The 12640-nt window shown below is 41.5% G+C and overlaps 1 protein-coding gene across 1 annotated transcript in view; it reads left to right on the top strand.

Moving 5' to 3' along the window:
* Nucleotides 1-12640, top strand: part of LOC108094150 (zinc finger protein chinmo) — a 44218-nt gene that overhangs the window by 19661 nt on the left and 11917 nt on the right. Inside the window, exon 3 of the mRNA XM_043207966.1 lies at nucleotides 8936-8998. The gene's annotated coding sequence lies outside the window, so the exon portion shown is untranslated. The remainder of the gene's footprint in view (nucleotides 1-8935; nucleotides 8999-12640) is intronic.

Here is a 12640-nt window from a genome sequence, read left to right as displayed (position 1 = left end):
GCAGTTGCAATGCAGTTGTGTGCAAAAATAAGAGTTCTTATTAGGCTTCCCCTTACACAAAATTAATTATCATTAATTTATTTCTTTGAATATTAAAGCACAACATTAATGATTCTTTTTCTTTCTTTATCTTTCCAGGTAAATATTTTCCTCCAGTTGGACCAACCTCAAATACCCACCCTAAGTAAGTTGCCTCACCCAAGGATAGATACAATATCTTTGGCATCTATTGCTAGTCATGCCTCAGTTGCACACAAGACCTGCCACGTCATGGCCAAACAATTCCGTAGTCCGAAGTGCGTTAACCAATTTGAGCAAAACCATCCCCCACCATTACTTTCCAAAACCAGATCCATCATCTGAGCAGATGGAGATGGAAACTTTAAGCCACCACCGAAAGCGAGTTGTGTGCCACACCCACTCGGCGAAACTTCCCCCAGAGTTTGTTGGGATGCCGCCTGCAACCAAAACAAAAATGCAATTCCCAAATCTCGGCCGGAAAAAGAGGAAAAACATTTTTCGGGCACGTGCTGATAATGAAGCCGGTCTTTTGGGTGCATGCACAACCCTCTGAAAAGTTTTGTTTTAGGGGTAGCTCTTAGTCCTTGGTCCTCGGTCCTTGGTCCTAATCCGCTGACTGCAGCCCAGCTGCTGCTGCTGCATCAAAGGATTTCGATTTCGATTCGGCGGCGCCCAACCCTTGAGTGCAACTGCAACAATTTTCGGCCTGGGTTAATTAAGCGTTGCGTCTTTGTTGCAATTGCCAGGATATTTTTCGTTAAGGGTTGCAAGGATCGGTGTGACAGGCGCTGCGCGTGTGCCGCCTCGCAACTAATTGCAGTTCCTATTCAGGAAGTCGAAAAAAATGAAAGGATATTGGAGTGGGGTTTGCGGAAAACGGGTTTCCCTTCCATTCCCTTCTATTGTGTCCACTGTACAAAGTTGCTTTGAGCTGGGATTTGTTTTTGTGGTTGGGAAAATGTGAGAACATACTTTGTAACATGGCATTTTCTATTAAAGGATTACAGGGTTACAAACTAATGGCAAACTGATTCGGGGATTAATGGTATTTGTAATGTTCTCATCAAGAATGTAGTCAATAAAATTGTAAATCTATGATATAAACAAAAAATATGAGCTTTCCTTACAACCTACCAATTTAACACCTGAATTTTTTTCCTTTTCCGCAAATTTATCAAGTTTCAAATAATTTGTTGTCATGTCCAACGTGTCCTTTTCCTTCCCTTTTATTGTTGTTGTGTTTTTGCCCAGAACCGAAAATGACCAAAAGCAATCCTGTCGAATCGACTCGAAATGTTGCTGCCTCAATTTGACACATTTTCAATAGTCACCCTCTGGGATCCTTTTTCCCCCAGTTTTCCCATCTCCTGCTGCAGCTCCCCCATCAATCTGCAAGGGGAAAAAGGCAAGGAAGAAAAGGAAAAACATTTATCCTGATGCCTATGTACAAGAAAAGGAGGAAAATAGCGAGGAAAAGCCGAAGAAGAAAGAGTCACGCCTTTGTGGCCTGAAGAAGTGCGTTGGTGTTTTTTTTCGGGGAAAACTTTGCTGCAACATTTCGTTGCCGCCTGTGCTCAATTTCCACACAACAACAACAACAATAAAAAGTCCTGGACTTTTTTATTAGCGCAGAGAAAGAGAATTTAACTTTTGTTGCTTACGTCATTGGAAATGCCATTTTTTTTTTTTTGCAAGTGCGTGACTTTTTTGTAGAGGGTTTTGGGGAAAGGAGAAGGTCCAGGAAAAAGTCATTTAATGACATTTTGTTGAAGGCCTGTTTAATGAAAAACAAGAATAAAAGACGACATTATTAGGGTAAGAAGAGAATTCTTGATTAAAGAAAACATTTTCAATTCAAACATTCAAGTCTCCATTGGCGTAATTTTGTTTTGATTGTTATCCCCTTTTAAAAGCATTTAAAAGTCCCCACACCTTTCTCCAAGTGTACCCACCTCCCCAAGGATCTTCTCTTCTTCCTCCTCCCTCGTCCTTCGTTTTTTGTGCTTTCCTCTCCGCCTTTTTGTTCCTCTCCTCATTCAATGCACGTCCAATGAAAATGATTGTGTATACGCCTCAGTGCCCCGCGGCAAATGCGTGCGGCATGAGTAATTAGCAGACGCAGGACACTCTGCAGGATACACACACACACACACATACACCTACTCCCCCACATAAAGCTCTCCCACACAGACTTACTTTCTAATAATTGCCTAATTGCGTTAGCCCAAAATTATGCTGCATTTTGCACTTCAAAGACGGCGGGAGCCAACTTTTTTCGACCATCTCGTGCTCACAACTTTCTCTTTCTCGTTGGATTTAGGACCACTTTTTTTGCTGGCCAAAACTGGGTGACAATTCGCTGCACAAGTGCGTGACAAGGAGTGCGTGCGCTGGTGTGCGTGTCCGTGTGCAACCCCCGAAAAACGCACAACGCACAACAACATACACATCGTATAACAACATCCCACCCTTAGCTCGAAATTTTGGGCTCGCAAGAAAATTGATTTTTCCGCAGTTTTCCCGTTTTCTGGCTGCAGTCTGCGTTTTATGTGCGCTCCTTTTTGGGCGTCCTGCGAGTGCTTTTTGGGCTCTGGATCCTGTTCGGTTCATCTCCTTGGGGTCCTTGTACATAGGCATAAATTATGTGCGTGTTTTTCTGAGTGAAGAAGAGGGGTGGCTAAAGGGGGGCTAAGGGGTGAGGGGCAGGACACTGCGCCTGTGCGCTTTCGGTATTGTTTTGACACTTTTAGTCGAGGTGATTTGCAGCAGCATTTGCAGGTTGGAAAAGGGACTCCAAATGGGCAATTGTTTTTGGAGAAAAAATTCTAGATTTATGGAAAGGAAGAACTAAACAGTTTGTTGCTTAACTATTTAAAGTAAATTCACCACTTTTCCTAGAAAGAAATAGTTTTTTTTGCTAACTTAAACCCATTAAATAATGTTTTTATCTTCTCGGAGATTCAATACCTTTTCATTAAATTTATGTATAACTCTTTAAGCATTCATTACATTTTCGTTAAAAAAAAACCTACAGGGATATTTTTATTCAAAGCTTTTTTGTATTCAATATTTCAAATAAATAATTTTTTTTCGGTTCGGACAACCCTTAACGAGTTGTGCGTGTGCTTGCCACGCCCACTCGCCGAATGAAAATCACTTGACTTTTCATTAATAAAATTGGCAGCAGACGCACTTGGAAGGGGGAAAGTTGGAGTTTATGGAGTTGAATGGGCGAGCATATATGCATCTGATACTTGGCTTACACAGCCATCATATTTGAACCCTTTTTACATTGTTGAATTTCATAAATTTTTTTGTGGCCGTTCGTGGTTTTTTTTTTCTGTTTGGTTTTTTTTGGGGCGTCAAGTGAGACACGCAGAATGCGGCTTACCGAAAAGTGAAAGGTTCCTCGATCCGCGATTCGCGCATTTGGCGAACTTCTTTACAAAATGGTAAAATGGTAGACCCAACTCACAAACTCACACATCACAGACTGCAGCAACCCCAAACGAGATTCATTAAAAAATGTTGGAGAACATAAAAAATTGTTTTCCATACGCATTAATGCAGCAATGCGTAAGCAAAGAACTAAGTTGGGAAAAGGGAGTTTTTGGTGGCCAGACTTGCTATATAGAATATTATGGGGTGTCCTTCTTGGGATTTGCCAGTCTTTGATATGCGACAAAGAGTAGAAAATTATTTATTACCCATTTTTAGGGGTTTTTTTTCGAGAGATTGATTAACGGAAATGCTTTGTTTTACGTTAATGGGTTTGCATAACATGTTATTCATAGAAATTGTTAATTGCGATTGGCTTTAATATTTCTTAACGTATCTTACCCCTTTTTGGGATGTTTGGTAGGCATTCTGCAAACTCCTTCAACATCCATTACCATTGTTTGTTTTCTACTTTAGGCCTAGCTTTGTGGTCCGTGGCTCCAGCTTTCCGACTCCCCAGTTTCCCCATCATTTAGCCCCCAACTCGTCGGGATCGCTGTTCAAAATTCAATGAGCAAAGTGCCGCATGGACGTTGAATTTATTGAAAAATCATGATATGTAACCATCGCATAACCGCAGGAGGTGGGTTTTCCAAAAGGAGGGATTTCCAGTGAGCCTGGGTCGCTGAATTTCTCCCAACTCCCAAGCTTGAGTTTGATTCCCAGTTTTTGAGTCTGAGGCTGGTCTGGCATGCAAAAGCGTCGATATGACAGCTTGACTGAACTAAAACCGCGTTGCCAATGCTAGACAAAAGGCCAAAACACACAAGGAGCTACAAAAAAAAAAAAATGGGAAGCGGGTATGGAAAACAAAAAGGGGGAAAAGGGAAAACCCACGCATGGCCAGGACCAGGAAATATGATTTTTTCGTGCTTGTTGAGCAGCAGTTTTCCCGAGGAGGAGGAGGAGGAAAATGGCTAGAGCCTACCATGCCACACGCTGATTGACGTGCCTTTTATTGATGCTCTTGATTGGTTTTTACCTTTTTACACAGACATGCGGGCGGTGGACCCTCCCCCCTACCCCTCCTCCTCCCCCTTTATCCCCCTATATATCCCCCTGGTCGTTAGTTCAATATGTGCGTCGGTGTCTGGTGCCACGCCTCCCGGTTATGATTTTTATTACAGGTGGGAGATGAGTTGAGCACAAGGATGATACAAACAAAAACAAAAAATGACGTCGTTCCTCTGATGAATTGTTGGTGCCACGTATTTGCCTAAAAAATTTCCGCGCTTTTCAGTTTCTCATTTCTATTTTTTTTTGTATTTTCGAGCATCGTTGTTGCTTAATTTTTTATGCACATAGGGGATTATGGCGGGGTGAGCTGCAAAATCTATTTGCGTTTTTAATCAAATGTTCAAATGCTGAACGCATATCGCTGCGCATCGGATCGGATCTCGAATAGGCTGGTATATATCCCAGGGTTTGTTTAACTTTATATCGTAATTGCATATCTCGAAAAAAAGAGAAAGAGAGAGAGAGAGAGATGGGTGGCCAAACAAACTAATCAAATGTCTGCCGACGTCCTATCGCCACTTCCGCTTCCGTTTTTTCTTTCCTTTTTATTTTTCACTTTTTATTTTTCGAAGGACAGCTCATCCTCGGCTCGCTAATGCTTTAATCCTTGCTGCGGCCAGCTACCGTATCCCGTAACCCGTGTCCTGCTCCTGTCCGCGTGTATTAAATCGATGAAGTATTAACGACTTAATTGCATGTTTGTCAGACATTTTGCATTGACCCTCGCACCCTCGCTTATCCTCTGAGTTTTATGAGAGCTCTTCCGCTGTTATCCTTCGCGCGCAGGAGGCGTTGCAGTCGAGTCCTGCGGCAGGCGCTCATTTCGGGAAATGCGAATTCGATTAAAGTAATGACTTTTTGAGTAGTCCCCTGGGGTGGAGAATTTGAGCTCAGGTGCGAAGGGAGAAAAAGGAAATTTTGTAAATAAAAGGCAGGCCTAAAAAGTTTCCAAGAAAGAGGTTATTGATTTCGGGAAATCATTTTTAAATTACCAAGCTTGGCTTTTTCTAAGAATAAACAAAATATATTTATAGATAACAAAAACCTTATGTAATTACTTTAAAATGGTTTGAGAATCTTACATGAAATCTCTTCCTGATTGATGCAAGTTACTTTTGGTCTTTTTTTTTAGGCAGTTTCAGTTGCATTTCCCACAATTTCTTCATTGAAAAAACCCAATCCTTCAAAAGCCCAAGCCTCTTCTGTATTTCTCCTTTTAATTCCAATCCAATCCCCTTTTTTTACGAGTACAAAACAACAGCAGCTTAACGTACTAATTGACAAGCAAGCAAAAATATTTACGTACTCAAGTCCAAACATTCTAATCAATGCACTGCGAGGGACAAAGGATCGGCCTCAAAAAAAAAAAAAAAATTTTTTAAAAGAGAGGACTAGGGAATCGGCAGGCATAGATTCGAAATGGGGAGGTCCAGAATTTATATATTTGAAGGGGTGCCAGACGGCAGGACAACGGACCGAAACGAAACGAAGCCTTTCGAACAAACAACAATCGTTGGGGCCACAGTGAAATTCATCAAAGCGACTCAAACCAGGAAGCGAAGGACGAAGGACATCCTCCTCCAACCAAATGTCAAAATGCGTCGAAGCGAACATCATTGGATTTGTGATTGAACAGAAATTTCCATACATTGAAGTCGTCGTTCTCTCTTTTTGTTTTTCCACCGCCTTTCCTCTGCCCATTTTCATTTAGAAAATGCATGCTGGAGTGATAATTCCAAGTCGGCAGTTTGAGGCCCGGACAACCTTCATTAGACCGCGTACACTTTGTCCGCCTCACTCTTCTATTTTTTTTCTTTTTCTTTTTTTTTTTGTCAGGGAATCGAAAATTTATATTTACGGAATTGTAAGTTATGCACTCGAATGGTTCTCGCACTGCGGATTGTCTGTCAAATGTCGCGACAGGCGGAATTTCCCCGCTCGCCTTTTTTTTCTAGAGTGGTTTTCCCTGTTTCGACAACCCCTCTCTGAAATTTCCAATCCATCCTCGTCGAGCGTTCAATAATTGTGTAAAACGCTTTCAGTTTTACATTTCAATCTTAATTTAGTTTCTGGCATAACGTTTGCCTGCCATTTCTGACCGCCGGCCAGAGTCCGGCTAAAAGGGGTTTTTACTCCGTGAATAAAATGGTTGGGAAAGGGGTCTTGGTATTTACGGATTTACTGCGAGGGGTAGGCAAATTGTTGTTTTTGTTGCTCGCCATTTGGCCAGTTGATCTTTCGGCTAATGAAGTTTGTCATTGAGCTTTATTTAATTTGGTGATGATGCGAATAAAACAACAGGGGAAAAGGGGAGGGGAAAGGCAATAAAAGAAGGGCTTAAAAAATGGTTTGATTCTAGATTGGTTAAGAGAATTTATGGTTGGTTAAATACAATATTATTTTAATAAAGTAAATTTATTTGGTTTAATAACTTAAAAATGCTGCCAGTAAAGTAAAGCCTATAAAATATTAACACCATGTGAATGCATTTTCTCTTAAATCTCTGCCCATCAGTTTTCCCCTCTTGACAGGCGCAACTTGAAATGTTTCCGCAAAAGTTTGACACTTTTCGAATTCAAGATGACAATTTGAGCTGTCACACGCAAGGGGAGCAAATGGTTGGGGCCTAAGTGGGGGTAGAGGTCAATTCTTCTATCGCCCATTGCCCATTGCCCACCTGCAGCTGTCAGCCTGAAGCCATCGCCTTTCCCCACTCTCCGCCGCACTTCGATCTATCTGCAGAATTGCTTAAAACAATTGCGCATACGACGCGTGGCCTGCGTGAAAATTGCAACATTACATCGTGTAGGAAAATGAGGGGCTTGGATTTAATAGAGGGGAGGGGGTTGGTGGGTGGTTGGGTTTGGTATTCTGTCCATCGTTCGGACGTTCCTGCCAGTTACCTTTTTGACATTTGATTGAGATTTGTTATCGGCGAATTCATCAATGATATATACAATAAAAATACACACGCAATGCTGCAAAGGGGGATGCTTTTTCGGCCAGACTCTGAGACAAAAAACCACCCAAAAAAAAAGGAGGAGGAGAGAAAAGAAGGAGGAGGCAGTGACCATTCATCCTGTGGGTCTGTTGGTGTCTGCTTCTGGCCTGAAGTGGGTGGTATGGGGGGTCGAAGGGGGCGTGGCAGGGCCATAGTTATCGGCCTGGACCAGTGACATTTCTGGCCAGCTCCTGTGTGTTACTTCTATTAGATTTTCCCTGTGCCTCCCAAAAAAAAAAAAAAAAAAAGGAAGCAAAAAATAAAAGAGAAGGGAAAACTGCCCAAGCAGCTGTTGTTTGGACCTGCCCATAACCCCCACCACTTTTTCTGTGTGTACCCCACCCCCTCAGCTTGTTGTGTATTTTTTGCAATAAACCAAGGCACGTGGAGAGTGGGGCAGTGGAGAATGGAGAATGGAGAGTGGAGAGCTGGCCATGCGTACCTTTCGATCCTTGTGTGACATTTGAATTCGGCAGAGAGAAAAGTGGAAAACGTTTGGGGGGTCAAACTCTGGGGGGTTGGACTTTTCTTTCATATAACTTTGGCGGCTCAAACGACTCACCCACCTTTCCCCTCTCTCTCTTTTTTTTTTTTTGTATTTTTGGGGCCAACGTTTGCGTATCTATTTTTTAATTTTGCTGACGAGGCACGAAAACATACAAAACGCAATTGTTCCAACGTCCACAATGCATTCCAGTCACTCTGCGGATGTGGATGTTCGGCTGCTCCTCCTGTGGCTCCTGGTTTTTGTGTGTCCTGACATGTGTGCGTCTCATGCTGATAAGCAGTGGCTCCCAGTAAAGGGGGTTTCGAGCCCCTTTCCAAAAAAAAAAAAACAGGCAACGCCAAATGAAAAGTTAAACTGTGTGACGCGATGGAAATGCGGGAGATGGAGCTCCGCAGCCAGGATGTTTGATTCGACTTCCCCGAGAAAACCAAAACCCAAAACATCCTTCTGCGTAGCCGCACCCCCTCCTCCCCCTCTACCACCCTCCCCCTCCCCTTCCCCTTAACCCTTTGTTGGCTCGGCGTGATGAATATTTACTGCGTGCGCTAACTGCTAACTACCTACAGGTATTCGCCGCTTTTTTGACATTTTTAATTGGGTTTGAGCAGTGCGCCACCAAGGGGTTAAAGGATGGTGCCACACGGCCGACAGTTCCTGCCACTTTACGCTTGTCCGCCGAGCCTTGTTCCCCATGATTGACTGCCTGCCAAATCCGAGGTTCGATTTCAAACGTAACTTAGCCGTCTATTAAGGGAAAATTCCAAAGAACATAATAAATAAAATTCTTTATGTATAAGCCACTCAATTATTCTTTGGCTTTAAATCAATTCTTTAATTATTATATAAAATTCATTAACTAATTTACAATTCTTCTCTTTTTCTACTTGCAGGTAACTATGTTTTCTATGATCGACCAAGCGTTCATTATTCGGGGTCAAAGTTATCATGGCATTGTAAGTCCAGAAAAGAATATAAGCTCCCTTCACCTAATTATGTTTCTTGAACAATTAATTTGGGGACCTATATGAACTTTTTGAGGTTTGAAATCTACCAAAAAAGTAAAGAAATGTATCCAAAAAATTACAATTTGTAATTGCGACAAGGCAAGCGTATCTTGAAGATACATACTCATTTTTTTTGTACTTGCAGTGCATTAACACAACATTTTTTTTCCCGTCTGCTCAGCGAAGCATATTAACCTAACTGTCAACCGTATTTTTGTTAACTGCTTTTTCTTGCCTCTTTGATGGCAACTCATTTGTTATTCATGGGGCTGCATTTCGAGTTGGTTGCATTTGCGTGCATAGCTAATTACCTCTGCCACACTTGACTTTCCGCTGTGGAAAGTGGGTGAAATCTTTGAAAAATGTGGTGGTAATTACCAGTAGAAATTCAATCAAGTCTTTTAAAGATGACAGGCTTTGTTGTATATTTACTGATCTGCTTAAAAAGTCAAACTAAAATCCAAATTAAATTGTTACAATAAATGTGAGAGTCCGGGAAATGTAGCAAGCTTTTCCCACTGCAATTATGAATGAAATAACCGCCGAAATGTCAGGGAAATTACTCAATTGCGCTATTTGCCAGATGCACCTGATTGCCGCCCATTGAGTTGGTTATCATCTCAGCGGGCTGTTACGATATGTCATAACTCAGATAACCCTCTCCCCCCTCCACCTGCCACGCCCCCTTTCCACGCAACTCACACTTCTTTATGCAATTCACAAGACATCGCTTTGAAGTTCGCCGCCTCCCCGTGGCGAGGTATTTCACAATTTCCCCAAAACTGGCGCTGTGGATTATGCGACATTTATTCTTGGATCTCCCGACTGCACATCTGCCGGCGTTTTTGCCATTATGCGGACATGTGTAATATTTTGGTCGTCGAAGGAGGCCCATTCCCTTCCTGAACCCCCAGTTTGGAAGCTGCCAGCGACAGGTCCTCGAAAACAAAAAGGGGGAGTGGCAAAGTGCTGCGAACGAGTTTTCTCAACTCTGCAAACGAGATGTCTTGAGTAACTTTTGCAATGCGATGCCGTAATGTTACCAAATTGCTATTTTTGGTGGCATTTTAATTGCAGTGGTTTACATTATTTTCATATAAATAGCTACCAAATAGGTTAAAAAAAAATTCTACCTAAATAGGTCTTGCAATTTTAATCAAATTCGTTCGAAACAAAAATGTTTTTCTATATTGATGATGAATTGGACCAAAAAAGTCATGATTTCCGAAACCTGCAAGATAGTCTAAGCCGATTCTTGACGCTATTCTGGATTGTGATTTTGGCGTTGCTTTTATTAATTCTATTTCTCCAAACGGGCATCTTCAGGATTCCCAGTAGAAGGAATGATTTTAAGCAGTTTCCAGTTTAAAAAGTTTTTAATAAACATACAAAAAAAACTGCTAATTATTTTTTTAAAAAAAGACAAAGAGATTTCATAACAATATGCGTCATTTGTATGAATTAATTGCCGCTCAAAGCGAACAAGAATGTCGAAAAAAGATACGAAGTAGCGTGTCGATTCCGAATGTATCTTTGTATCCGCAGCTGACCACTTGAGATATGCTGCCCAACTGCACTCAACCGGACTGAGCACACAGAAAAAATGTGAATCACGGAATTGAATTGACGTTTTGTCTAAATAGTGCACAAGGTCAATTAGTTGAAATGCCATCAACAAAATATAACAATTAATTGTGCGATGGCTTTGATGGCAATTCAATGCTGATTGCTTTGTGCCAGATTTATTTAGTTGAGGGAGGTAAAAACTGTATATACAATATATAGTATATATCTTTCAATATAATGGATTGCTTTGAAACATTTTTCTTTTTATCACTGCACTTTTGAAATCATTTGTTGCGCAAATCTAGATTTTTTTCACTGAAAGTGCGTTGCTGTTTTTTACTGATCTCGAGGATCAACCCTCAACCTCCCCTCAGGTTAAAAGTTCCCGATCCAAATTCCCTATATACCTATTCTTCCTGCCCAGCACAAAGACAACTGAAGGAGCGAAAAAAAAGCTGCTTTTATTTCGTTTGTGTGTGCGTTGTTCCTGGAACGCATATCGAAATGTGAATGTGTTTGTGAAAAGGATTTACGCCTTGTTTTTCCTGTACATTTCGCACATATCTCCGTCTTTTGTTGATGTTTGTTTGGAGGCAGATAGGTTACCAGATACCCGAGCTATGATTTCGCCTTGAGACTCCATTCAGGTGCGTTTTCTGTACATAATGTGTGTACATCTCGGAGTTCTCTGCTCTGAAAACGAGACGGGTATATCCTATTTTTGATCTATTTTTTCGGCTTTCGTTTTTTTTTTTCTTTTATTCTGCTTTGGCAATGGTTGGGCATTTGGTGTAATTGAAAAAGCATTTCAAATGCAGCTGCGTAAATTTCATTGCGTATTCCCTTTTGACAACAACAACAATGGGAGCGTAAGGATAAGTAGAGGATTTTGCAGTACAGTCGAGCTAAAAGCTCTCGAAGCCAGAAGCTAACCAAGTGCAGGAATAAAGAAGTTTTTCACGAGGATTTGTAAGCGGCATGTTGGGGTTGCTCTGGAGTGAGGGAAGGGGAAAGGTAAAGGTGGTTCCCAATGACAGAGGTGGTAAAAGTTTTTCGAATGATTTATTTCGGAAAGGGGAGATGGGGTAGGTTCCCCTGGATTCGTTCAATTCCTTATAAATCAAAGAAAGAATAGGTTTACTGTTGCCTAACTAATTCTTCATTTACTTTCTTATAAATAAAAAAATTAACACCTTAACTTTTTACAAAATATGCATTAACATCAATACTAGTCTGAATTATCATGGAAATATGTCATTGACTTAATGCAGCAACTCTTGAATATTTTTATCAAATGCCAAATTTGTTTCTGTATTTCCCCTCAAACAGTGAATCATTTCGATCGATTTCTCCCAATCTTTAAATCATTCCTATCCCCCAAGGGCATCCTTTAAGTCTTTTTCCCCTGCGAGTGAATTCCAGTTGCCGGACTCAAAAACTGCAAACTTCCCAGGAATTTCTTAATAGCTTTTTACCGATATCTTTTTTATCCCCCCTTTTATTATGGCTCGAAGCGAAACCGTTGATTTTGATGGTCAAGAAAAGGGAGCAGAGAAAAAACAGTGAAGTGAGCTCCCTGGCCTGGCAGCTTCCACAAAAGTTGCGGGCCGCATTTTTCTAACGATTAAACAAATTCGAAGAAAACAAACGCATCCCATGCAACGCAGAGCAGCCTCACCTGCAGTTTCCAGGAATCCAGGAATCGAGAAAGGATAATGGAGGGGGGCAGAAACCGTAGACGGGGCTACAAAGTCAGAGGAATCAGAGGAGTTAGAGGAGTCAGGAATCAGAAATCAGAAAGTTGGCTGCTCGCGCGTTGCATCAAAAACCTTTTGGAAGCGGCGGCATTTTTTTGAGCTGGCCAAAACAGAATTCCCAGAACCGAATCGTATATCTTGTGATTTTTGATTCGGCCGGGCTGTTCTCGCTTCTTTCTAAATGCTCGATTAATTTCTAATAAATTGGTCGGAAATGCTGCAGGCCAAAGATAGAGTTACCAACACAAGCGCAATGCAGTTTCAGCTT

This window comes from Drosophila ficusphila, unplaced genomic scaffold (genome assembly GCF_018152265.1).
Source record: "Drosophila ficusphila isolate 14025-0441.05 unplaced genomic scaffold, ASM1815226v1 contig_412, whole genome shotgun sequence".
Taxonomy (NCBI): Eukaryota; Metazoa; Arthropoda; class Insecta; order Diptera; family Drosophilidae; genus Drosophila; species Drosophila ficusphila.
Note: the sequence above shows the minus strand (reverse complement) of the source record. Positions and strands in the feature narration are given on the sequence as shown.